At 33.7% G+C, this 23,474-nt stretch overlaps 1 protein-coding gene across 3 annotated transcripts in view; it reads left to right on the top strand.

The window, feature by feature from the left end:
- The window catches only part of LOC115455972 (fibroblast growth factor receptor homolog 1), a 106,681-nt gene that overhangs the window by 17,441 nt on the left and 65,766 nt on the right, over positions 1 to 23,474 (top strand). The window contains exon 2 of one of the 3 annotated variants that reach the window (XM_037447377.1): positions 7,267 to 7,322. The exons of the other annotated variants lie outside the window; for them this stretch is intronic. The gene's annotated coding sequence lies outside the window, so the exon portion shown is untranslated. The remainder of the gene's footprint in view (positions 1 to 7,266; positions 7,323 to 23,474) is intronic. 3 annotated transcript variants of the gene reach the window in all.

Below are 23,474 nucleotides of genomic sequence, written 5' to 3'. Positions count from 1 at the left end.
TTGGAACCGGATATACACAGGCTGATCCCAAAACGCGACACACTTAAGTGAACAACTATGGCGGGTTTTAACAGCTTGTGTACGGTGGTCACTATCGGATATAACCTCCGCCTTATTTTGAAGTCGGTTAATAAAATATATCCTACCATCAACAGGAATATGATATATTGACGCAGTATTTATAAAATTAATTTGCGCCTTCAAATAAGCGCCACACCAAAATGTTATGCATAAATGCATTATTTTTATTTTAATAAAACAAACACGACTCCAAGATGTCATAGTAAATGATTTAAATAAACGATTTGGAAACAGGGCATTGAATATAAGAATTTCTCGGGATTGCAAAACGTGTTCGGAGTCACGAGTGATCCGTTTTGCATCGATGATGTAAGTGGCGCTATATTTTGTTTTAGCGTAACATTTCTGTAAACCTTCCCTTAACAAGCAAATATCGTAATTATATTTATATAAATAAAAATCAGTTTCACATGTATGTAAGGGCGTCACTTCAGAACGGCTCGAACAGCTTGAGTCTTTTTGCTGTTTTTAATCATTAGGACAAGGTTTGTGTCAAATTTTGAAAATAAACGGGAAAAGACAGGAAATTTTGGCAATTTGGGTGATATTTTTGTTTAATGTTTTTTTTTCGTAAACGTTAATCAATGAAATCAGCGTAGGTTTTAATTAGTTCCAGCTTGAATAATAAGATAATTTTGGACCCAATAGAAAGGTAGTTTATAAATTATGGATATATACGGATAGAAATGAACTCTTAAATATTTAAGATGTTCTTTTTTATCCGTAAGATCATAGATTGATAGAAAAAATATTACAAATAAAGAAAAGAGAAAAATAGGTATATTTTGCTCTGTAATACGATCGTCAAGTCACCCAACAAAAATGTTTCTCTCAGAATCTAAATTTACTGCTCATTTTTGATTTAGCGACTTGCCTTTGCTTAAGAGTAATGTATTCTCTGAAATGATTACTCACGGGCAGTTTCTTCATGTAAACCAAAAGTAAAAGTAGCATCTAAAGTAAATACCACAAGGTTGAGTATAGATTACAGAAATAGACTACAGTATTCTAATGTTTTAACGAATGGTGCGATAAAGGCAAAAGTTCAGTTCCCAAAAGCATTTCCATGTAATGTAACATTCCTGCGAATGTTTGATGCTGTGTTCGACGTATTGATACGGCAACTCAGCATTAACCTGTAACATTGTTACACAACATGTTTTTCTATTTTACGTACCAAACTGCCGGCGCTCGTCCCTTGTTCGATAAAATGGTACACCAAAACGCGCGTTGCTTTTTAAATCTGGGTAAAAAATATCGAAAGTCCTCTTCGAATCACTGTTTGTTAAAATTTATAAAACGGCGCAATGAGGGCTTGATGCTAATTAAAATGAAACGATTTTTCGGATAATACGGCTTGATGCTGTTACAAATAGCTGTTCTAGTTTCTCACCACCTTAATGTTACAACACAAACATCATTTCGACGATAACAGTTTTGATTGTTACTAAGAATGAAGAAATTGGCCGTCACTCATTCAAAACATACTTTAAACCTTGATATAATTTTACTTCCCGTTGCCAGCCCTACAATAAACAATAACTGTATATTAAGACGTCCTTTGATTATATAACCTGACCTCAGTACTGGCCGTGAAGTCATACAATATGTACCAGTACTAATTCAATAAAACAAAAGCGGTCGTCGATTGTCTCAAATCACACATGCATTATCTTCGATTGTCCTCCACGACTCGGGGGCATGTATCGGAACGAATTGTCAACAGCTTATCAATAGAATATCAACCTTATGGAGGAGAGATAAGATAAAGTTTGCATGTTGAGCTCTTGACCCAAGCACAAGTTTACGGTCCGTTAGGTACATACGGTGTAATAAATTTCAATTAATGTTGTCTATGACATTTTGTTGTGATTTGACTAGACTTTTTTGAAATGTTCTTGTTCGTTCTACGATATTAAAATGTTGTTTATTACATAATATAAAACCTATTTTCATGATTTAATTCTCTGAATTTTGTGAAATGAAGGATTGGATTGGGTTACTGAAACACGTGTTTTTAAGTTTAGTCACGATTCTGAAAATAGTTTAATTAGTCTGGGAATTCGATGACGAACCTAAATTAATATTTAATAACTTATATAAATATCAATTACATTTGAGATAGTAAATGGTAAAAATAGCAATGCTCGTTACGATAACCACTTTAATCTTACTTAAACTATAACATACGTACATTTCTATAAATATATATGAATAAAAATAGAACATAAACTATTTCTATAGCTTCCAACGCGCTCATTTTCACACAATTCGAGTCCCACATGAACCCACGGAAGTGAACTTGTATTATTCAAAGCGTCCCTTGCAAATGACGGACGGACGGCAATTTTTTCACTATTTACATGTAAATATAATGCCGATTGTGCGATATTTATCGTCGAGACGGTCCATTGTTGTTCAACGCTTATTTATCTTGGATAAATGTGAAAAAAATGGATTTTATGGAGAAAAAAAGATTCTTTTACGAGATATATGGGGTAATTTATGTTTAGCATTCTGGAAGGTTCTGTACGGCGTGTAGAGGTTATTGAATTGCATGCGATATGTGAAGACTGGCTGATGATGTTCACAATGGAGTGAAGAAATGTGACGGATACTTTTCAATAAATTAATAAATAGAATAAAGATAACGAAGACATTTTGGATTTTTTTTATTGTTGCTTTTGATTCTATGTTTATACGATATATGGGAAATAATTTGAACTTTACTTCGACGATTAATCTTATTATCAAATACATTAAACTATATAATTTATGTTGATGTTTTGGTATTTCACTGTACATTGACAAAATATTGTATGACAATCTTCTTAATGTCCGCTCTATATTATAATTTTAAAACTCTTTGCTTATTATAAATTCATCATCTATTATTTATTTGAAAAGGAATCATTTTGAAAATGTATGAGAAATGTAAGACAATCCAAAACGCTTAAAGGAATGCTAAGCGAGGAAAAGCTAGATTACTTACGAGAGTTTGATAACCTTTAGTGTCAGTATCCGATTGTTCGTCACATTTTATGTAATTCATTAAATACATTGTACATTAATTATTCAGATACTAGACAAAATGATTCACAGGAAAGTGTAATCATGAGGCGTCCTGTTTGCGTGTGAGAGAAATAATTTGTATGACACACGTCAAAGTCGTTGCGATGAGAAATGGGTTATTTGCAGCATACGTTTCTATCATGGTTGTATTGATTTTAATACTAAAGGTGTTCTTTAATGATTCAAGGCTTTTAAAGCAGTTTTGATTGATAACAGTTTAGTAAAAGTAAACTGCTAAATATATTTCGACGAAATTTTAAAAATAGATAAACATTTTCTTGGTTTAATTTGATAACATTTTAAATATACAGTTTAGTAAAACGAATATGCTGGATATATTATCTATTTTAAAAACAGATAAACCCTATCTTTTGTAATCATAAAGGCTATTTTTGCACCGAAAACATTGAAACTTTTTTCCACAAAAGAGCATTTATACTGCTCAGATCAAAGAACTAAACAAAATTATGTCCAATGTAAGTACGAATCTTTAACATCTCATTGACACGGAGTCCACTGCTGAACACTGCCTTCATCTAAAGACTTCCTGACCTGCCTAAAGTGGGCTGCATACGGATGACTTAATTCGCTCTTTAACATCATATATCCCTAATTTTACAACTTGTCTGTTCAAATTACCTCCCTTATCTCTAACTGAAAAGAACATGTCTTGGATCAACCTGCCTGGATTTCAGTTTATCGTACTGTCTTGCAATAAAATGGTATTTACGCAATAGTCGTGCCCTGAGTATCCAATTACAATTAATTTAGTAGTGTTTATTGTATACTAGTTGACCCGACAGACGTTTATTAGTTAATATTACAAACATAGTGTAATACAACCAAACAAAAGTAGGGGAAGGTGTAATTTTCTGAAAGGGAAGAATGACACAACATATAGATACTAATATGCATCAACGTTGCGGATAAATCATTCTAATAATAATTATATTTATTTCTTTTATTGCATTGTATGATGAGACGAGCTTGCCGTTCGCCTGATGGTAAGCGATACGACCGCACATTAACAGTAAAAACACCATCCAACACCTTAAATTACAAAGTATTGTTTGGTATTCCACTACGCTCGCTATCTTAGGATATGAGATGTTTAGTCTTACTATGTCCAGTAGTTACCCTAGCTACAATGTCCTTCAAACCGGAACACAACAGTGACTACAAACAAATAATACAAGCATATTCAAATTGTCAATAATGCTTCTAAGTGAATGATAAATAAATTAGTAATCTACTATCTGCAATAACTGTTTAATACAATAAATAGCAAATAACAATTGAACATTGTAAAATCAGCCTTAAGAACACCGCAGGAGTAACCGTAAGCCCAAATGTATCCAGATATAGCATCGAAAAAGATGATTTTTTAATTGCCCATCACATCCGCTGCGTAATGGCAGGAATGTGTAATGACATGTGACCATTCGGACCACACAGAGCCCTTTCACAGGTGTCCTATTGTGGGTTAAGAGGTCCAATTTAAAATGGACCGAAACTGATTATGAAAGTAGGGTAGACGTGTAAGGTTTTTTGAAGACCAGTGCAATAGGGTCGTTTAAGCCGACGGCCTAAAGAATGTGTTGGAACATTAAGCTAATTGACGACATTTGAGGAAAGAAATTAAGGAGAGTTTCAGTCAATTTCATAGGCTATAATAATAATAAATAGATAAATTTTTTGTACGGCACGCTCCATTTCGACTGATCTTAAATACTATTGATACTTAGAAATTTACATAACATAGTATCACACCTCTATCAGGGTAGGCAGAGACTATGGATTGCCCCTTTACACGATTCTGGGATTCACAATACTCTATTTTTATATGACCAAATTAACATGAAATGTAATAAATATTTGTCAGAGCGATTTACAAGTTTCTAAAAATTCTTTAATGTTCCATACCTAGATCGGAAATGTACAAGTCATATCAACACACCATCACCCAATATGATGAAGTATAAACCTATTTCATTCATCACCTTCCAATACTAATTAAACACAAAAATATCCTCCTTACATAACCAAAATCAGTCAGTTCAACACTCCGATTAATATTTCTATAGTAACATAAGGAATCGTTCCCACTTCCTTGTACGTGGAGTGCATTTATTGACCATCTTCTGTCCTTCTCTTACACCCACCATTTAACATGAGTGTGAGGGAGACAGCCGATGATGTCTTATTGCAGTCAATCATCTATATTCGTGATGGTTAGTGGAATATTATCAAGACTTCCGGTAACGAGTCAATGACTTGAAGAAAAGATGATTCCCACTCCATATTGTTTTATGTTTCGAAGGATTTATTGTTATGCTCCTGTTGAAATTAGTTTTTCGGTTTTTCGTTTGTCGACATGTTTATTTGAGATTCAATCATTTTTGTGTACGTTAGTGCTAGACTAAACATTGAACTCTTTCGGTTTGTGCTTTGAATTTTGTTTCATTTGCGTTCGGTTTCTTGTCTTTTCATTTCAAATAATTATTGCGTTTGGATGTATACATCATTTAATTTACTATAAATTCTATTGCAGAATTATTTATTTATTTACTGATAATAAAATTTCCAAATTAACTTATATATCTAAAATTATCCCATTTTTTTGTACTCATTAAATTTTTTCTTAAAGCTAAAAAATACATGTATTATTGTTACAATGTTAAAATAGTCTTTTATATGAAATTAATCATCTTAATTTTCCAAATAAGCTTTAATTCCATCAATAATCCTTTCTTGTAATACCAATTCTATTTATTCCTACTTATTGCTAAAGAATTATGAATTACTTAATATACCCAGTTTTCGTACAAGTTACGAATTAGTATACTAATTTTTTGTACAAGTTATGAATTAATATAACTATTTTTCGTACAAGTTTTGATTCAATATACAAATTTTTCGTACAAGTTACGAATTAATATACTCATTTTTCGTACAATTTACGAATTAATATACTCATTTTTCGTACAAATTATGAATTAATATCCTCATTTTTCATGCAAATTATGAATTAATATACAAATTTTTCGTACAATTACAAGCTTATTCTCCTTCAAGCGTACCTTTATTTGTCACAGCGACCTTACACCGAGGGTCGGCAAGGGTTGGAAATGTCGGGACTCAGCGGAAATATGCTTTATGAATTTAAACTACGTTGTTTTCGACCGTCCAGGATGTTCTGTATTAGCTTCTGCGTAAACAATCCTACTTCCTACTGATAAATAATTCAATGTTTAAAATGTGATCTTATTGCTCAATCTTTAAATTCTAAAATTGATCTGTTTAAGCTGCAAAAGTTATATAGCAAATAATTTATTTTTTATGTACGATTTTTATTTGTTTTTTGTTTCAAATTATATTTTTTTTTATTAATAATTTAACTATATTGTAAATAGTAGATTAAATCGCCAGAAAACAAAACCGTGTGGTCTATATTTAGTTATTGGGTGTTATAATTTTACGACTGCTTCGGTGGCTTAGTTATACTACGATACAACTGCAGCGCTGTGGTCTCGGGTTCGATCTCCGGGTGAGGCAACGTGACATTGGGTTTTTCTACTCAGTATCAGCCCGGAGTCTAGAATTTGTGCCTGATATGGGGATAGGCTCGCCCTTATCATCAGATGAAATACAGCGGAAAGTGGGTGCACTAGTTGTGCCTTTGGCTAGCCCTTCGGGGATAAAATACTTCAGTGTATGAGTTATAATAAAAAAAAAATCAAATCTTCCTAATGAATCGTCCATTTTACTAACATAATTCACACTAACATTAGTTTTGGCAATTTTCATAATAACCTAAATCTTGCGACTAATGCTACGTACAAGCTGATCTCATTTAAAAAAACAAAGTCCACTTAGCGACAGGGTCCGTCTGGCCGAGTACTGGGACAATGGGGCCGCTTTATTGCTTGTATCTTTACATTTGGTACATAGCTAGCTCCTTATTGGGACGCTGTGGACAGCGAGAGACGTGGAGTAGGTGTTGCGTTTGGAAAATTTTTTACTGATTCATTGCTGTGTTTAACCAGAGCGGTTTTTTTTAAGAACAAACAGTCATACAACAATTTTGATTTAAATGTTGCTTTTTGTTTTCAGGTACATTTTATCGCATAATACGACATGGATTAAGTATTTGAACAGGAATCCTTTCGGTATGTACCTATGTAATTTATTTGGTTACGTATTTCAAGTTTACCCATTGTTTTAAGTTCGGAGAAATGTTTGGATCTGTAAAATAAAGAAATGTAGTTGAGGAGTAATAAAAGTGTTTGACGAGAGTAATGTCATATAATTTATATATTTAATAAGAAATTTAATACTTACTTTGGTGAAAAAATCAAAAATATATACTAACAATTTCGTAGTAAAAAAATATACAATAAAATCACATTAAGTACAAATAAAAACTTTTTACATTTTCATTCTTAAATAACCACTCCATGCCACTTCATACCATCGAGACGATCTCTCCCCTCGCCGAAAACAGACATAAGTCAATGTTAGACGCAATGATCCCGGAGTCCAGGACACGTGATTCGGTCACATTGTCATAAAACAACAGTTACAGCGGTCAAATGCGTTTACTTTCTCTTTGGTAAAGAACAGTTAGGTTTTTATAGGGAACGGTATTTTGATTGTGCTATTCCTTGAATTCCGTTTTCAAAATGTATTTAAAAAAAAACTATTTTGATTGTGCTATTCCTTGAATTCCATTTTCAAAAGTATATTTTAAAAAATAATAATACTGATTTTGAGCATTTTATTGCGAATGAAGAAGAATGAATGATAAGAATGGAGGAACAATATCCATTCGATATTCAAATATTTATCGTTCCAAAAAGGTTAAGTCATAAAATTTTCAACTATATTTAAATAAAACACTGCTATTTTTTACTTCATAAACTGATTCTGTTTCCATTAAAATTCACATTTCTAACTTACTCAACACTTCTACTCATAGATGTCACAGATGCATGTCCTCATTATCAAGCCCCGTGGCCAAATATGGCCGATCATATTTTTTTGATTACCTGTCAACCTTGCCCATATAGCTGGCCCATGACCATAGCCACTGCATACAGTAATCTAGCGCGTGTTAGTAATATTAATCCCTGCCGCATACTTGAGAATACGCTGTTAGAATACCGTTAATTTTAAATTACTGTTAATTTAATGTGTTAATTAAAATGAAAATGGCTGAGTTGTACTTGAATTTCTATAGATTATTCTGGAGAAATTATTATGAACATGAACCTAATAACTGGAATAGAACAAAGATAATTTTATAGTTATAGACCGCATATCATGACTGAATTTCTGATCCAAAAGTTATTATTAATTGGTAATAAGTAGTATTATTTGAAATGTCAGTGTGACAAGATGTCACAACGTGCTCGGATATTAATACTATAATAACATATGTACCGAAAATATGCTGATGTGAGCATTAAAAACATGCAAATTACGATATGGAAAAAATATTAAGTATTTTCCATTGGTGTTTTGATTTCATGGTGGAATGAATAACCATTGCATGAGTGCAAAATTTTTATATGACACTCTTCCCAATGACCTCACTATATAATCTTAAAACTCTTTGCGTTAGAAAGAGATAATCGTTTAGCCTCAGTTTTGTATAGCGTTGTCTCAGTCACACACTTTGACATTTTGTCGCCGTCTCATCAATTATGTCTATAGCTTGATATGTAATATTGTAATCAGGAAAATACTCGGGGATATTTGGTCAGGACTTCGCAGATAAAAAACATGTTCCAGATACATATTCATCTATTTTGAAAAAAATATAACTCACTTTATTAAACACACTATTCTTTGTACTCAGTAAAATACTTTTTAGAGTTATATTAGTAGGTATTTCTACAGATTCTTCTTTGATAAACTTGCTAAATAGCCCAAAGTGATTGATTCGACACTTTCGGCTCATTAATATCATAAGCATTGAATACAACCTCAATCTGATCAGCACTTCGCACATAATAAAAAAAAAATTCCAGTTATAAATTAATCGATTTTGAAAAAATAAATTACATTATTAAACACACTATTCTTAGTATTATATACGTAGACTTTTTAGACTCATATCAGTAGGTATTTCTAGAAATTCTCTTTTATTAGACTTAAGTCCTAAACTCTGATTGATTCGACACTTTCGGCTCTCTCTTTTTAACCGACTTCAAAAAAGGAGGAGGTAATCAATTCGACGTGAATTTTATTAAACATAAAACCCAAACTCTAATGTTTGATGACACTTTCTGCTCACTAATAATAAGCATTGAATATAGCCTCAATCATTTCACAGTTCATTACTCGTTAACATAACCGACATTTTCTCTTCATTTCTAAATCTAGCTAGAGACTATTCTAGACCCACCGTACCCATATAGGTTTTAGCTTGAATCAATCGTATCCGCAGCGAGTTTTTCCTAGATATCGTGTTTAATAAATGACATCTCACTTAATAACAGTTAATTAACGTTTAACTACCGCGTGTCAATCAAAGTGTTATTACGGTATATAGTTTTTAAGGTATACTATTATAAGTTGAGATATAATAATATCAGCCCTGTATTATATACTGCCCTACTCCTGGACACGGGCCTCCTTTGCTACTGAGAAGGATTAGGTCGTAGTCCACGCTGGCCTAGTGCGGATTGGTAGACTTCAAACCCTCAAAATTGCTATTGAGAAATTCTCCGGTATGCAGGTTTACTCACGATGTTTTCCTTTAACTAGGCTATCGCCGTTTGAGGTATGATTAATCAAAATATAGATAGAACATTCCCTACAAATCATACTAAAAAGTGTTCTACGGACACATATCCAGAAACACAGATAGACGAATGACTTTTATGTGTTATGTGAAGGAGTTGTCGTATTGAAAACATTACAAGCAAGAGACAGTCAATATTTTCTAGCTATTACAAGATTCTAAGTTATACTTGATGTGCTAATTAAATTATATAAATCACATGATTCTAAGTCTTTTTCAGTGAAAATCTCCAATTTACAAAGTCCGGAAACATAAATAAAGCGGGAATCATGAATTGTCTTTTCGGATTTTTACCAACATAAAAAAGATCTATTTTTGTTCGTCAATCGATGATCGCTAACGTTATGAATTAAACAAAAAGAGATCAAAAGTTTCAGTCAAAAACGTACCACCTAAGTTTGCAAATATTTATTACAACACTAAAAGTCTTACTTATAAACTTATTTTAGCGTTAAGTTTAGGTGGTTGCTTGCCTAAATAGCTGTCAAAAAGTTGTGTTTCCTAGTTTAAGGCGATACCTCAAGGTCCATTTTCATACATTTTGTTTCGGCTTTAATCTGGGTAACTAAACAAGTATTGGCAAGTAAAGAATTTAAATTCACGTCTAGTTAGTGATTAGTTCTCGCAGTTGAAAAAAAAATATAAAAATAATTAATAATCATGGATATTTCTGCCTTTAAAATTTCGTCATATTAAATTTTAAAGGCCGAAATATCCATGATTATTATTTACTTTTTTTAAAACTTGAAACAAAATGTATGAAAATGGACCTTGAGGTATCGCCTTAAACCTTATTAAGAGACAAGATGGCGGGTTTTGACTTACAGCTGATCGAGTAAATTTGTGTTTCGACAAAGCATAGCTTTGCGAAATTTTTGTAAGTAAGACTGTAAATCTAATATCTAATCGATCAGACTTTTTGCTTAGAACCTATTCTCAAAATCGTTCGAGATGTCACAAGCGACAACATTCAGGAATTCGTAACAACCGCGGAGAATGCTAATGACAGTTTGTAGCCAGAAATCGTTTACAAGCTACGTTACGTGTTTAGAAATTGGGACGCCTCGTTTGGAATGCGATAATGAAATCTGTTGTTTACTACAATTGTGTCAGTAAAGTAAACAGCCTGTTAATTGGGTTATTTAAATACGTGGACAGTGCGATGGTTGCTATATGAAATTCGAATTCCTCTTGTATTTACTGGTCTTTGTTTGGTTAATCGAGGTTATCGGATAAATGTAAATATAACGGCTTTGATACAATAATCAAGGAGTAGAAAAACATGGATTTGAGATATACAATGACTAACTATCTAAAATGTTAACGTATTTTAATTAACATGAGAGTATAAAAAGTACTAGTAAGGAAGGTAATTAATGCACAAACACGTCTCATATTAATATTCAACATTACAAAAGTGAATTAACATACAAACATGAATAATAGCAAATATTTAACGCACGCGTCATCTCATCCGATTTCGCATTAGGTGTAAAGCGCCTTATGAGATAGTATCTGGCACGTTGTAATTCGAACGTTGTCTCGTGTTGTGAGATGAATCCAGAATAGGGAATCCTTCTTGGAACTTTTGTTTTAAAAAAATGTGTCGATGTAAAGTAGGCATGGCGGTGGAATGAGTGATCGGGTCTTTGTTGGCGCTGTGACTTATGGCGGTTGTGTGGATGTGATGGGTGTCGCTTAAACATAGCATGTCGCTTAAACATATTAAATTTCGGTGCGCATGTCTTACTCTACAATAAGTTTTTAAAATGTTTAGCGCGAGACTTGAATTTAGTAGTATATTTTTATACTTATTTATTTGGACTTCGTATATAATACAATTTTATGTATAGGCGGACTTATTGCCGTAAGCATTCTCTCGAAGTCAACCTTAGGGTGTAGCAGAGATGAACAAGGTAGGTGCAACAAAGTAATCTGTTGCGTTTAAATACAACAGTAAATATAAATAATACTATATACTTATCAGTTGCTGTGAATGTAATTTTTTTACTAAAACTTCTTTTTTTATCGTTATTTAAGGAGCTTGGTAGTAAAACTATGTTAAGAAAGTAAAAATAATACTAGGTCGGTATTAGTGGTTCGCGGGGCACGTTTATGACTGAAAAGGTTTGGTTCCACCACACTAGTCTATTGTGTATTCACTGTAGTGTGTATTCACTAGTCTTTTTTGTATTTATTTAAGATACATACCGAATACAATCAAAACATATAATATTGACTATGGCTAAGGTTAGTACTTAATCTAGATTGCACTCCAACATTTCTGCCAAATCATGATTGTTACAAACGATGTCTATTGTAGTTTAGCAGACATAATAAAATAAATGAGTAATAATTTACCCAATTTTAAACACCCTACTTACACTTCCTTCCTGCCAACCTGTATATTAACTGAAACTTATGAAAACAAACAGAAGAGTTTACGATTAATCATATCTGGAATCTAGATTTGGGTCAGTGAACGTTTCGTGCTTAAAATGGAACTGGAATGGCTTCGGCGTGTTCGGTTCGGAGGTTCGAGGTCCCGGAGTCATTCTAAAGTGCTGATGGAAACCACCTTGGGGTTTTTAGTCAGTAAAAATCCGACACACCCCGTCTACCTTGCATATGGACGACAGGGACCCAAGAGGATTACGCCATGAAAAAAAAAGAAAAATTAGAAAGAAGAATTATTATTATTTAAATTGTTGTTAATTTTAATAATTTAAGAGATTTTATAATTTTTATATATTTTTTATAGTTCTTACTTAATTCCAAAATATGTCATGTTTAAACTACTTATTTTTTTTTGTTAGATACGTTTATTTTATATCTTTCTTTCTTTTTATTTTCTGAAATATTTAATGCATGCTGTGTCTCCTTAGATGTAAGATGCACATTGTTTTATACCATATTTTATTTTTATGTTAAGCGGTAATTGATTTATGTGTTATCTTTTTTGGAGAACTTATAATAAATAAATAAAAAAATAAAAAGATGGCTGTAATGTAAAGTCTATGGTTGGAGATACGTAAAGCATAATGCTGAGAAGTATTTGAAGATGGACATAACACATACTGTTTGAAACTGTGACGTTCATAATTACTGTGATTGGGTACATGACTTTAAATACGTAGGAACTTTAAGGTACCGCCTAATAACAAGATTTCAAGTAATGAGTGGTAGTGGCAAAGCGTTGAGAAAGGACATTAGAAAGGTCTTATGTAATATATATTATCAGCCCTATATGATATACTGTCTCATTGCTAGGCACGGGCCTGCTCTACTACTGAGAGGGATTAGGCCTTGTCCACTACGCTGGCCTAGTGCGGCACATTAAATACTTTTCTAATATTATTTTGTGTATTCCAAACACTATTTAATTCGATCTTTTAGATTGCGTTCGTTATCTTCTTGAATATTCGGAATAATCACCCAGAACTACATCGATAAAACTCGAATACGTGGAGCGAACGCTTCGGTATAAATCAACGCGTTCAAAGAACTTTTCTGTGGATTATGTCGGGACTTCCGCCTGAACGTATGAAAGGTTTGTTGTATGCTGAAAATGTTATTCAGCTAGTTTATAGGTTACGTCTAGAGAAACATGATTCCTCTATAATGTTTTTATAAACAAGACTGAATAGTTTGGTGCGATGGCGCGTGATGTAAACGTGATAACTGCATTGCTGGGGTCATGGGTTCGTAGTCCGGGTCAGGTCATGACCATGATATTGGACATCACGGTGTTATAAGGTTTTTTGGATGAAGGATAATATTGATATTATCCTGAAATTTGAAATTATGTCTTGCAAATGACATAAGACGTACCCTTATAACATATGCCTTAAACACAAAATCTTTATAAATTTTAACCTATGTGTTAATTTGACGTGTAACCAATATTACTGTAAAGTTTCATTCAAATCATTTGAGTAGTTATTTCGTGAAAGAAGAACGAACATACATACATTCATCCATACATCCATCCCCACAAACTTTCGCATTTATAATATTAGTAGGATTAGGCACAATGTTAACAGAGGTAACGCAACCACAAGTATGTGGTTTCATTTATTATCATATATGTAATATCAAAATGCCTCTGTATATGTAACCTTTCAGTGCATAACATGAACTTTAACTGCCTAATAATTCAGCTTAAATTCATACGAAAGACTCTACAAACAAATATTTTTTATACCTCTGACTTCACCACAACAATGTATCGTTGAATTTTTTTAACAAAGTCCAGACGTCCCCTTCTAAGAAGTAGGCCGTGCAATATTCGAGTTAGCTTAACAATAGGGGCACTGTATATGGGCCAGTCAACGACCTGGATTGGATAGCTAGCGATCATGATAGCTTGATGGGCCTCTTCATTTTGGGATGTTTGAATTTTGGTACATACGGTTTCGAACTGGCCGACGTAATTCGAGTTGCGAAGGCATCTCTCGTTAGACACTATCAGGACCCCTCTTTTTGTTATTGCTTTGAATGACTCGTGCTTACCGTTTGCCTGATGGTAAACGATACGACCGCCTATAAACAGTAGAAACACCATCCAACACTTTGAATTAAGTATTGTTTGGTATTCTACTGCGCTCGCCATCATGAGATATGAGATTAAGTCTTTTTATGTCCAGTACTTACACTGGCTATAATGTCCTTCAAACTGGAACACAACAGTGACTACACACTGTTGCTGGCTGCAGAAACAGACATTGCGGTGGTACCTACCCAGACGGACTCTCACATATGAGGGACCTGCCATCAGTAACCGCCAGGTGCGCTGTACAGTGACGTTTCCTTTGAGCCATTGAAAATAAAATCACGCCTTTTGAAGAGTAGGCTGAGGTGTTATTACATCTATATTTCAGCTATTAGGTCTCATTTAATATGCATCTCTACCATACAGAATTTACATTTGAACTTATAATTAATGGCAGTTAATAAAGATTGCGTAGCGATCTCGTAAACCAATATCGCCGATCTGTTTGAGAGCCGTCTGTGATCTATTTTTGTATTTCGATTTGTTTATGGATTTTTCTAACGTCTATCATTCGGTTTGCATCGGTGTTTTTGCCGATATTCTGTGCTGCTTTCGGCTGATGTTAACTGTCTGGATGTGCTCGACCTGATTATCTTATAGATATGTAATGATTTCTAAAGTTTTCGCGAATGTTAGACAATAAAATAAAACAATTTTTAGAATTTATTGCGCTTTTATATTTAAATTTTCTCCCGTTTCAAAGACTTTGCAGCCTTCGTGGTGACTTGGCGGACTGAGGTGTAGGACAATTGTATAAAAAGGTTGTTACCGAAAATCATACTGACTTCCCCGCTTTCCAGTTCATTCCATAGTTTGCCTTCTTCCTTGTCCTAAAACTTGTAAATTCCTGTGCTATTGTTTGTTAGTAGTTTATAATGCAGAATATATTCCTGGTTTGTTTCTGTGCTTTCTGTCGACATTAGGTGATAGAGTTTCTTAGCAACTGTTCCACTTGCATCTGGATAACGTGCGAGTAGTCCTGAGTCACTGTGACTCATGTAGTCGTGAGACAGCTGTTCTAGCACGCGGTATGACCGATTAGAGTCATTTTGTATTTTTTATGTCTAGCAATGTGACTTTATTGCATACGATAATGTTAATGATTTAGTTTTTGCTTGTCTGTATTGCTTAGTTTAATGTAGATTTTTGGTAATCTTTTGTAATAATATACACCAATAACGGGTATGAGCCTCTGTTTCTAAGAAGATTGATTAAGCAGACTTCATTCTGGTACAATTTATATTACTGTGGTTTATGTGTAAAAACCACTGCCATAAAATTTTACAATAAAATAAAATAATTCACACATAATTAAATCATTACAATTATGTTCGAATAGAAATATAAATTACTAGCGACCCGCCCCGGCTTCGCACGGGTGCAATGCTGACTATTTAATGGATGTTATTATTATACATATAAACCTTCCTCTTGAATCACTCTGTCTATTAAAAAAAACCGCATCAAAATCCGTTGCGTAGTTTTAAAGATTTAAGCACGCATAGGGACAGAGAAAGCGACTTTGTTTTATACGATGTAGTGATAAAAAAAAACCTTGCACTATTATCTAATCGAAGAGATCATGGCGACGGTCTATAAGTGACGTAGAGGTTATTGTGCCTCCAAAATTTACTGCTTGTACTACGAAATACTCATAATCTTGTTTGTGGATTTTCCATGCATCATGTTGCAACCGTAGCTGCTATTGGCGGCCTTAAATGATGCGAGGACCCAGGCGATAGTAAAAAAACGACGCGAAACCCCGGGGAGGGAAAAATAAAGTTCCTCGATTTTAGTTTCGCCGGTAAGATCGTAAAAAAGGTCCTTCAAAGCAACAAGGCCTCTGTTTACGCGAGGTCCCGGAGGTTGCTCTGTTCGCTTTCCCCAAAGGCAGCCTCTGGTGGCAGTAGTCCGTTCCCAACTAATCTATCGTACACAACATTTATTTGAAAGGTTATCATTGTCAGAAGGTTCTCGTGCTTCAAGCCTTTCTCGGTTGAAAGGGCAATCAGATATTGACGAGGCTTGCCATTCCATTGTTTTTATGATAAACATATTCCGCGAATACATTGGAGATGTTCATAAAGTTGATAGCTTACGGCACGACTCGATGTTATTATAAGGAGAATTCTTTTTGTAAAACAGATGTTTTTAACGGGTGCAGCACAATGACCCCTCTGTACCTGATAGTAAGCGTAGTGGGCATAATATCGAGTGAGGAGAAATTAATATTAATTTTCGCCAGTTGACATAATTATGCTGGCCTGTTTGAATCGGTTGCAGACAGGCTTATGTCGAAACGTCACACTTACGTAGGGTACTACAGCTATATTTTTTAAAAATACTAGTTTTTGCATCCGCCTTTGTCTGTAGGTGAATGATTTCTTAGCATTAAATTAGCTTACATTAATCTAGTATTATAATATTTTTATGTCATTTTGAGCCGACTTTTTCAGCGGTTTTCGAGCGATGATAACGCATATCCAATAATATTAAATAAAACCATATGTATACTATTAATTGTAAATAACAAAAGTCTGACAAAGTAAAGGTCGTAGGATTGTTAATAAGCGGTTTTTGTCAATAAACCGGCGTTTTCAGTAAAATATACCAATCGCTTTTTTGATCCAAATAAAATTGGACTAATAAGTTTTTTTGTCATGCTTACAAATGGCGCATTTAGATTGGTTTATTCGCGAGATTCGATCGAAGATTGAGATTTGAATCGTACATTCAAAATGACCGTGAGTTGTTCATAAATAGTAATTACATGAGTTTATTCAGTAGCTCGATGTAAACATACCAAATTATATAACAATCTAAATCGAACACTATTAAGTTTCAAAACGTTCAATTCGAATATTTCCTAAGAAAAGCGTGCGCAATCGGAAAATACATTACGGATATAAATACAAGTGAATTTGTAATTAGTAAGTATGTAAACTAGAATGATTACAATGTTAATATAATCCACGAAGCTTATATGTACAGAAGGTTTACTGGTGGTAAGATATATTTATTCGCCCGGATAGCGCCCACCGTACACAAGATGTTAAAACACGCCATAATGGCCCACGTAATCGCGTTCTGGGTTCAGCCTGTGTATATCAAATTCCAACAGGCCGGCATAATTGTGTCGACTGCCGAGGGATAATCATCTCTCATCAGTCGAAATTCTATTAGACCCCACTTCACTTACTATCAGGTGTAGTGGGGTCACTTTTCCCTGTACGTTTAAAAAAAACGTTGGAAGTACTAAAAAATAGCAATTTGTATTCGTAATCATGGGCTGTGAGATATTGTATTCGGTATTCTACTGGATAGTGAAGTGATGATAAGGCAATGTGACTCCTTTGTGTCGCATACAGGTCTCAGATTTAAATCACAGAAAAATGGTCGCAATTGCAGCAGTTTTTTAGGTTTAATTTTTATTGTAGTATTTAATTATCATTGTTCATAATCTACTATTGCAGGAATACTCGGCAGATAGCTGTTTAAAACATAGCCCTTTTCCCTAAAGATAAAATCATAAAGACCATAATTGTATAATAAACAACGATCAGAATGGAGTGAACCATCTGTCCAACACATCGATTGTGCGAAAGTACTTTGTTTGCTCTTCGCTTCTATATATAAAGCTTACAGCATTACGAGTGCGGTGAGTTACCTGACCTTCATCTTATAGTAAGGTAAACTTCACTAAACAACTCCATTACTTTTTAAATACACTATTTATTTATGTACCTACTCTTGTGATTAAGAGGGAAACTGAATTCGTGGAAATGATTTTTTAAATATAGGTGATGGTTATTAATTCTTCCTTTTATTTAGATGTATAGGGTGGTCTTTGCCAGCTCTATTTGGGTTTTCAAGATTACACACATACTCACGCTTTTAATTCATGCCGGGGTAGGCAGAGGCGCAACTGGTGTACCCACTTTCCGCCGTGCGTATACCGTCCCATGATGTTAGAGGTCATGTCGATCTGCTATGACATGAAGGCGAGCATTATTTCTGCAACTGACGATGCAGTCTCTCACTGATTATTCTTGTTCTTGGTCGTATTTTTTATCACTGAAAATCGTGTCCGTTTTGAAACCTCTTGACCGAGTCGACTGATGATACAGTTTCTCACTGATTATTCTTGTTGATCGTATTCTTCATCACTAAAGGTCGAGTCTGTCTTGAAACCTTTTGACGGAGTCGATGACAAACTGTTTCCAAGCCCTCCAATCTTCGACTTTCTTCAGGGCAGTGGTAATAGGAAGTCCTGTTATACTTTTTATTTGATTAGACCAACGGGCGGGTGCTAGCCCACGTTGTGATCTACTGTCTACTTTCCTTACTGATTATTATGATATTTGAATTATTACATTTCATATTGAGCAAAGGAAACATAATTGTCGATAGTTATTCAAACGTAAATTTTTCATATTTTCATGTATTGCGTAGCAACCCACGTCTGGCGCCGAATTGTAACAGGAAAATTATTGGCCGAGTTCTGGGAATGCTGATGAATCTAATGAAACTGAATATGATTATTTAGAAATAACTGTAACTGATTGATATGGTGTTCTTGAAATAAGTCTGGTTATTGTACGTGGTAATATTTTACGAGTTAGGATTTCTGATTCGAGTTTAGATTTTTTTATGGTATAATTTGTTACGATATTTCAGTTTTTTTATTGGTTTTATATTTATTATGTCAATCTTTTTATTTGTAAATAAGTTCATATACACATTATATACATACAAGGTAGTTTTGATATTGCGTTACTTAATGAAGCAAATACTTATTTAATTAAATAACACTTTACAGTAAGTTACTCGAACTGTAGATGTAAAATAAAAAAGTGCAATTTTTCACAAATAAATATCAATAAAAAGTAATTTTATTTTTACACGCCCTAATAGTACTACTACTCTAAGAGAATTTGTCGTTGCGGAAACATCATATATTCAGTCAGAAATACCCTCACGCACACGTCATATTCGTACTAAACTACAAAATGATTTAACTAGAAAAGTAAAACCAGGATTTTGCTAATAAATATTCATCATTCAAATTATATTTGGCATAATGTTAGCACAATAAAGACGATTATGTATTTTCATGAATAACGCAATATCAAAATGTCCTGTATAAGCTTACGCGTGTATCCTAATGGCTAAGAGACCTAGCTAGTGCACACACTTCAAGCATAAATCTTGACCGTGCAGTCTATCGCCATATAAGGCAATTATTTTAAATATAAATAAATAGATGTAAAATATTTCCTATGTTTGTGGTCTTAGATTCTAGAACTATGATATGACCTCACCAGCCATGTGTACCGTCATCTATTGTTATTTTAAACTCCTGCGCACTACACTATGTAATATGTTTACACAACCCCTTATCTGCACAGATTACTTTTTCTACGAAATTTTAGGATAGACAAATTTATACGTTAACAGCGCAAGAATGCGCTTTTTTTTAAACTGTGTAATTTGAATATAAAATTATTGCTTTTATAAAACCGTTTACAGGTGGTAAGTAGCAGTTTGTAGTGACTGTTGTGTTCCGGTTTGAAAGACATTGTAGCCAGTGTAACTACTGAACATAATAAGACTTCTCATGTCTTAGGATCGCGAGCGCAGTGGAATACCAAACAATACTTTGTAATTCAAGGTGTTGAATGGTGTTTCTAATGTTAATCGGCGGTCGTATATACGGAAGCTCACCTCGTCATTCAAAGTAATAAAAAAAAATATAGCATAATCTCATGTGTTGGACTTGTTCTCTTCCTTTAAAGGAAAGCCATTAAGTAATAGGGAAGTTTAAGGTTTCCACTTACGAAAATCTTATTTAAGATACAATAGACCATGACAAGATGTCCTTCCATTTAACCCAAACACACACCTTTTATCCCCGAGGGGCAAGGGGTGGCACTAGTGACTAGTACATCTACTATTTTCCTTGTATATTCCGTCGTATGATATGATAGGCGTTACGTCTGCGGTGAAAAGATTTTTCGGGATAAAAGTCCTGCATTATATTTTCCGATAAAAAGTAGCTTATAACATTCAGGAGTAATGTAGCTTCCTATTAGTGAAAATAAATCAAAATCGGTTTAGTAGTTCCTGAGATTAGCGCGTTCAAAACGAACTCTTCAGCTTTATATTAATACTAGCTTTTTCCCGCGGCTTTACCCACGTGAGAAAGTTGTTCCGGGATAAACTTTTCAGTTATAAAAGTCAGGCTATATTTTTTCCCAGGGTAGAAACTTTAACCGTTTACTGATCGCACGCAACGGAAGTTCTCAAGTAGAATTTTCAATTCAAGTTCAATTTTCCCCGTTTTTGAAACATTTTTATTGATGGTCCGCTATTGGTCATAGCGTGATGTTATATACCTTTACCGATAAATGAGCTTTCCAATACTAAAATAATCTTCAGTTCGAACCATTAGTTCTTGAGATTAGGGCGTTTAAACACACAAACTCTTTAGCTTTGTATAATAGTATAGATAACTCCCGTCAAATCACCATGTATTTATGTGTTTGTAGACCAGCTTTATATTGGTATAACTCCGGTCAAATCACCATATATTTATGTGTTCGTAGATAGAATAACACCCCAAATACATCTCTAATCTTGCCAAATATATCACATGCGCGGACGGATTTGCAGCGATGGAGGTCGAGGAAACCGTTCGTTATATGTCGAGTGACTTAGCACCCTAAGTACTGAATTATGTATCCTGCAGGATCTTCCGGGATGTTGGACATACCTGGTCATGATAAGGGCTGTATTTAGGGGTTGCGGATCCAACCATGTGAAAACTTTTTTGGAAAGTTAAAATTAGTGAGTAGTGATAAAGGTACCTCATATTATGTCAATTCACGGGTTTTTTTCTTTAAATGCGCACGGTAGAATGTCCTATTGCATCTGATGATAAGTGGAGTGGGTCCTAATATCAACTGACGAGAGGTGATTATCCCTCCGCAGTCGACACAATTATGCCGGCCTGTTGGAACCGGATATACACAGGCTGATCCCGGAACACGACACCTACGTGGGCCACTAGTTGTCCATCTGTTAGCTAAATTTCATGAAAAATAGTTTAGCAGCTCTATGTTTGCTAATATGAAACATCAATTAACGTCAAATTAATATTAGTAATATTATCTCAAAATGATATTTGATTTTAATTATATTTATAAAACGTAACCTTCCTAAGAAATTATATTCTAAACTGGGAATTGAATTCAAATTCACGGTCGGACACTCACAAAGCTATAAGACGCTAAAAGCTCCGCACTTGAAAACGAGTGCTACAAATTGTTTATATGAATTTAAATGTTTATAAATGCACATATCGTTCCAAGGACAGACATTCCGATTTAATATAGACCGACCTGAATACCTGTGCGCTATTACATTTTTTTTATTTATATTTTATAGCATCTGCTGTGGGTTTATTTGTGTGAGATTATAACTAAAAATAAGCTTTATGTGTATTGTCATTGTTATTTTAAGAGTTTTAAACTGAAATTATTTTGTTATGTTAATCATTATGTCATTCCAAAAAGCAATTGCAGTATAATATCATATTAATTATACTTTTATTGATATAATATTTTTTTTTTGTAAAAAAATGCATTCGAAAATTAGAATAGCTTGTTATAATATTTTTATAACAAAAAAGTTAGTCATATACTTAAACAATTAAAAAAATGTTCGAATTTATATTTAGATTCGATATTTAAATTTAAATTTAGAACAAAATTTGCGATTGATAAAACGAAACTACATACAATAAATAACGTTCCACTTGTAATACACTGATCAGATAACTTCACGCTGCGCACGTTGGTGGATAGGAACAGTGCGCAATAATGAAAGCTTTAGCGTTTGAATAAATAGACCGGTAATGCGAAATAAATTGATGCTATTTGTAGTGTTATTGTATTAGGCTTGGCACGCGGTTTCGATCATTCAAATTTTATTTATATTTTTTTACGTCGGGCAATAATAGTGGAGAGCAAGTATTGGTTTATGCGGGCACTGAGTTATTGAATATAAAGCAATTGTTAGGGAATAATCGGAGCTGTTTCCGCATCTGTGGACGATACATTTATAATTTAATTCAAAATTGATTTAGTCGAATTTGTCACTGATTTATTTTTAAAATACGACAATGAAATCAGTAATATTGTTCCCATTAAAATATTTATTAATTTCAGTTGTTTTCTGTCGATATCAACAACTTAAAATTTGCAGGAATTTGATCCTTACATGCATGGACATACAACTTAGTGTATTCAATAACAAGGTTGCCATACAATAAGTTATGTAACCACCTACTTGCATATACATCAACTTTCTCTGGTGGGATGCGCTGGTATTGGAAATCATAAAACAACATACATATGTTTACGCCTGTCCTTCGAAGTAGGCGGAGATAAGTAATGTTTTGTTCTCTGTATGGGCGAGCTTATCGCTAAATCGAGCACTAGAGGAAATTTAAATAATTTTGAGCATGAAAATCGTTCTCAGTTTGATCTCATCTAGAATTTGATGCCTTTATTTCATTATTGTAACACCAAAACACATTTTAGATATCTATAATCACTACATAGTATAAAACAAAGTCGCTTTCTCTGTCCCTATGTGTGCTTAAATCTTTAAAACTATGCAACGGATTTTGATGCGGTTTTTTTTTAATAGATAGAGTGATTCAAGAGGAAGGTTTATATGTATAATAATATCCATTAAATAGTGGAGAAATATTGCACCCGTGCGAAGCCGGGGCGGGTCGCTAGTGATATTATAAAGCTGAAGAGTTTGTTTGAATGATCTAATCTCAGGAACTACTAAAACGGTTTTGATTTTTTTTACTTATACCTATCTATATATAGATACCTATCTATATTACTTCTGAGTGCTATGGGCTGCTTTTTATCAAGGGAAAATATC

The sequence above is a fragment of the Manduca sexta genome, chromosome 6 (genome assembly GCF_014839805.1).
Source record: "Manduca sexta isolate Smith_Timp_Sample1 chromosome 6, JHU_Msex_v1.0, whole genome shotgun sequence".
Taxonomy (NCBI): domain Eukaryota; kingdom Metazoa; phylum Arthropoda; class Insecta; order Lepidoptera; family Sphingidae; genus Manduca; species Manduca sexta.
Note: the sequence above shows the minus strand (reverse complement) of the source record. Positions and strands in the feature narration are given on the sequence as shown.